Source organism: Belonocnema kinseyi, chromosome 1 (genome assembly GCF_010883055.1).
Source record: "Belonocnema kinseyi isolate 2016_QV_RU_SX_M_011 chromosome 1, B_treatae_v1, whole genome shotgun sequence".
NCBI classification, from domain to species: Eukaryota; Metazoa; Arthropoda; class Insecta; order Hymenoptera; family Cynipidae; genus Belonocnema; species Belonocnema kinseyi.
The window spans coordinates 169,636,979-169,642,790 of NC_046657.1; the positions used below are offsets into that span (position 1 = coordinate 169,636,979).

Genomic DNA, 5,812 nt, shown 5'->3' on the forward strand with positions numbered 1-5,812 from the left:
AATATTAGGAAAAATGTTACATATAATTTACATCTGCAGAAAATTTATTTGTTAGAAATATAAATGAATTTTCAATTTAATGTTTAAATATTGAAAATTTAAGGATATCTGAAATTTATTTTTTGAAAATTTCCAATCCAGCTATGAGGAAGTCTAACTTTTTGATTGTCAATACCTTTTAACAGTTGCACCTTCAACTGTTGAAAATTTAATTTCAAACAGTTGAAAATTCAACTGCTAAAAACTAAAATAAATTAGAAATTTAATTTTTTGAATTTTCCACATTAAAAATATTCTTCAATTTCCAGCAGTTGGCAATTATATTTTAAATTGTCTTTAATATTATATAATTGCAGGTTGAATTTTTAATTTATTTAAATATTTAACAGTTGAGAATCAAGACTTCAATTTTCAATTTATTTATATTTTCAAAATCTAAAAATTAAATTTCATAACTTAAATCTTTATTTTGACAATATTAAATTTCCTAAAAATAGCCTCCGGTTGAACAACTCGAAGCCCTGTCGAGTTTCGAGTTCGAGCGCCTTGCAATAGGAAGGGATAGCTGAACCGTCAAGTATAATACGGTACCCTGATATTCTCTTAAGGGCATTTGACACACTCAAATACCTATAATACCGACCTCACTTTTTGAATTTACTGAATTTTCGCTGAATTCAAGAACTTGAAAAAAAAATAATATCGTACTAAAACATTGGAAAATGTATCAGAAGACCAATTTAAACTGCGTTCATATACTTAATTTAAGTAGGAATTTTGCCAAAAATTAATTTCCACGAAATTGAAACTTGGACCATTTTTTGACATATTCTCTTTGTACCTTGAAATTTTTTGAACCTAGGAACTTTTTTATATGTGAAATATCAGCCTCGAACTTCGAGAAAAGCAATGAAGTACCCCTGGCGGACCGAAGGAACCGAATGGAGCCTCTACAAAGTACCCGTAAAGGCTCCATTGGGTCCCCATTCGGTACCTTTTTAAAAGCCTAAAAAAACAGCAAGATCAACTTTTAAACTGTTGATATTCGGATTTTACGTTAAATTTTCTATTAGAAACTTACTGAGTAATCGCAATATTTTTTTTTTGCAGCGTTAAAAATTTTAAAAAATGTCATCAACTTCTGCTGAAGGTGACTTTTTTACGGTCTACTCGTATTTTACGGTCTTCTGATACATTTTTCAAAGTTTCAGACCGATATTTTATTTACAAAAAAAGTTCCTAAGTTCCAAAAAAATATTCAGTAAACTGAAAAAGTGAGGTCGGCCATACAGATATTTGAGTGTGTCACATGCCCTTAAGCAAAATTTTGCAATCAAAGTCTCTCGGAAATTTGCAGTTTGCCTCATTAATCACTCATTAATCACCACAAAGAGGTTTATCGCCGCGTATGACTTTGTACAACACTCCCTTCAAAGTCAATACAATTGACCTAGATTTTGTAATTGAGATCCAAGTTCTTCGATACCGAAGTTAGTTGGAGCGCGCAGTACAGTACTAGAGTTTCGAGAGTTTAAGCGTTTAAAGTAAGGTTCGAATCCTCAACGGGTGCAATTTTTTTAAGCGTTTAAGCGTGCAATTATGTGCGTAAGTGACCGTGTATGAAAATAAATAATTATAAAAAATGAAGATTATATAAAAATGATTACAAAACATAACTTTTCTTTGTCGTTAAAAAATCGCATTAACTGTCGCTTAGAATTCGGAATTCTTCTTTACGTGAATTTAAGGCCGTTGCGTTCTAAATTTTGCATTTTTAAAAATGTTGTTTTTTGATAGATTAAATTTTTGTAAAGGTGTGAGCTATCTACTTTGTTGAAAAACGGTTTTTTGGTAGATAATAGACGGAATTCTTTTTTAAAAATTATCAACAACTTTAGAACTATGTTTAATCTACCCGAAACTCTAAGAAAAGTTGACTTTTGCAAAAGTGGGAGTAGTGCCAAGCTAGCCCTCCATTTTTTAAAAGTTAATTTTCAATGATGTAAAGATTTGGAAACACCAAATCAAACCATTCTTCGACCGACAATGCAATAATGAATTGTGATGACGCCGCAGTGATGTCGAAACGTCGTCGAAGTTTTAAATTTTGTTCTAAAAATAAATAGAGTTGAATTGATAACTCTAATTTGTTTTTATTTTTCCGTGACCGTAAGACAGAAGAAATAATTTTTCTACAATTCATTAATTTCCAATTCTTTAGTTGTCAGAAATATTGCTAAAACATATAAAAAAACTCCACAGCTACTGAGATTCTGTTAAAATGTGACAGGCATTTCAAATGATCATTAATTATTTTCTTGAATACGGATGGTTGTGAATTTAAAATGATTTTCTTTCATATGCATATGTATAATACAATGTCATTGAATTTTCAATCAACTATATTTTTCGTGTGAATTGCGCATGGTCATGGAAGTATAAATAAGCGCTGTCGTACGCAAGTGAATCGACATAAACGGTGAAGAGAATCCTTTTTTAATCTTAACAAAAAAAACACATTTAAAAGATATAAAGTTTACTAATTGTAAAACGGGTCATGGCTGAGAAGGTAATGTAGTGGTTTTTATCATTTGTTTCCAACCGCAACCGGTTTTTTAACATGCATACGGCAATGAATTGCTTGTTCTCAAAATGCACTTTTCAGTTTTAATGAAAAATTCCAAAAGTTGGTAGTCAACATTCTAGGTTTAACTTTATATAATATTCCAATAAACCTAATTATTTAAAAAAATAAGCTTAATGTATACTTTTGTATCTTTAGAGCGCGACCGTGAGTTCTCGCGCTTCGCGCTTGATACGGTGTTTTGCTCGCGATACAGGCTCGGTTTTTTTATTTCCCCCACATTTGTGCGCAAGCCTTTTAAAATTAAAGGTCAAAGCATCGACAACTATTATTTAGTGATTGTGAATTCTCTTTTGCTAAAGCTCCTTTGGCTTTAACAAACACATTCCCAACACGTATTTCATGCTTCGCACTTGATTACGTCAAAAATGCAAACTTTTCTACATTGTGTTCAACTCTATTATATCAAATGTATATTATATATATTTCTATACTTTGGTATGAGGCTCCTTATTCAGATATCGCGAAATAAAGTATAAATTTTATTTTTAATTATTACCTTAATATTTGTTTCTTATTTGGAATGAAATTTAATTCTCAGCTACCCTGAAAGATGCATATCATTTAAATAAATTCATATTATCACCATTCCATATATGCATTAGTATTGAAACAAAAGTTTTTTCATTATTTTATTTTTACCATTTAAAAAATGCGCATTCTATTCAAATAAAAATTATTATTAAAGATTTTATTGCAACTTGTGTCGTTTTTCTATATATTTTTTTTTTACATTCAATGTAGATATAATTTAGGAGAAAAATATTGTTAAATAAAATATTATTGTATCTGGTGTGCTTTTTCGAAAAAGTTTTTTTTTTTACTTTTAATATATTTTTATAACCAGAGTCTATAACAAACATGAAGATATTTTTTGGTTAAAGAACTTCTGTCTTTTAATTTTCTTCTTCTATTGTGTCTTATTTCCAGAAATTCAATTGTTTTATTTTTATTCTTATTTTTTACAAAACAGAAAAAACTAAGATTAAAATTTGTTGCAGGAATTTTTTTAGAATGATAAAGTTTTATTTAGCCAACTTCACGTTTTTAGAAAAACGTGTGTTTATCATGGAAAAACAAAAGAAAGTTTAACCGATATTTGTTTAAAGTTTATCGTGTGAAGTTAATTTTTGTTGCAGAGAATCTTTCGTCGGAAATCGATGTAAAGTTTATCCTCTGTTTTTTCTGTGAATTAAAACAAAAAGTACGTGTCCTATCAACAATTATTCATGACAAATTTGAGTGAGTTTTCGCTATTTTTTGGAAAAATAACCTTTGTCTATTTCATTTTTTCATAGCTTGTGTCTTTTGTCCAAAACTTTAATTTTTTAATTTTGAATGTTCTTTTTTTACGACTAAATACAAAAACTACGCGTTCTATCGAAAAGTGATGAATAACAAATTTGTAGACCTTTCCAGGGCGCGCAATTTTAGTAGCTTCATTTTTTTTTCGTATCATGCACAGTTTGACCGCAAAGTGGTAATTTTGATTTTTCATTATTTTTTATACGATCAAAACTTGAATTTTCAACTTTTCGACAAAATTCAAAACGATGTTATGATATTCTTGTAGGGCTTTCAAAAATCAAAGTTTTTCTTCTTCTGACTTTTTAAATATCTTGCGTTGTTTTAAAATATTTTGAAAATGCGCTCAGTTTTAAAAATTTGTATCCAGAATCACTGGCTTACGAACTCGTTCTTTCTTTTTAGGCCTTAAAAAGATACGTGAAAGCAGAATCTAATCTGATCAATCTTTTAGACGTTATCCTGCCTACACAATACAGAATATAGACAGAACGACAGACACCTTCGTAAAAATCGATTTTTCTGACTCAGGTGTTCTCAAAACGTTATGAAAACCGACAAAGTGAAATTTTACATAAAACCAACACCTTCTCATTAGGATGAGAATGGAAAAAAGTGCGCATCACATAAAAAAAACACTTTTGTTATTAAAAATTTTAGTGCAACTTATGTTGTTTTTCCATAAATTTAATTTCTTTGTTTCTAATGTTACTCTTTACGATTTAAACCAAAAATACGTATCCTAGCGTAAGGTGGCTGGAAAAAAATGTGTGCGAAAATTTGTATTAGACCAAATGTTATTGTAGCTTGTATCGTTTTTCCAATTTTACTTTCGCGATTAAAAGAAAGAAAAACTACGCATTCTATTAAAAAATTATTAATGACAGATTTATAGATCTTTTTTAGATGAACAAATTTTGCGTCTTGATTTTTTTCTTAGCTTGTGTCGTTTGTCTATTATTTTAATTTTTTTGTTTTTAATTCTGTTTTTTACGAATAAAACAAAAATGACGCGTCCTATCAAAAATTGAATGATGACAAATTTTTATATCTTTCTTCGGTACAGAATTTTAACTCATTCATCTTTTGTCGTATCTTGCATAGCTTGACGTTAAAATGAATTTAAAAATTTTGTTTCGTGTCTTCAAAATCTGAATTTTTCGAAAAAATTCCAAAGTTGTTATGATAATTTTTTAGGGCTTTTAAAAACCGTGCAGAAAATTCTTGAATATTGAAAAAGAGATGTCTCAACAATTTGAAAAACGCACTCACTTTTGGAATTTTATCCAAAATGCCTGGCTAACGAAATTGACCTTCAGTTTTCGAAACTAAAAGATTGTACCATAGTTTAATCTAATAGATATATTTTTTCAAAAGTATCGTGTTCACAGACAGTCAGACATACATACAGACACATTCGTATAAACCTGTTTTTCGGATTCAGAGGGTCTCAAAACGTGGACACTCGACAAAAAAAGGGGGCGGGGTTGAAATTTTACACAAATCTAATACCTTCTCTGATGAGAATGTAAAAAAACAGGTCGACTTTCCGTGTATTCCTTATACATTACCGAGACTTCAAGTTGGCTAACACGTTTGCAATCACCCATAATTAAATATTACCCATATTAGGAAGCTAATCAGTCCAAAATTAAATGCTGTACACTAATCTAGTAGTCTGCCTTGAACTCATTTGATTATGTTCAAATTTGGTCAGTTTTGAAACCCAAATCTGAGTCAGAGTGAAACGAGTAACTCAAGTGTTGATTTCACGAGCTCAATAACCTGCGCATTTCTAATTTGTTCGCCGATATCAGCGTCTCGTAAATAGGCGCAGATATAAAATGCTAGCAAAACAGCGAT

At 29.9% G+C, this 5,812-nt stretch overlaps 1 protein-coding gene across 1 annotated transcript in view; it reads left to right on the plus strand.

Annotated features, from left to right (window-relative positions):
- Positions 1 to 2,511: 2,511 nt before the first annotated feature.
- LOC117169374 overlaps positions 2,512 to 5,812 on the plus strand; it is a 35,387-nt gene continuing 32,086 nt past the window's right edge. The window contains exon 1 of the mRNA XM_033355729.1: positions 2,512 to 2,569. The gene's annotated coding sequence lies outside the window, so the exon portion shown is untranslated. The remainder of the gene's footprint in view (positions 2,570 to 5,812) is intronic.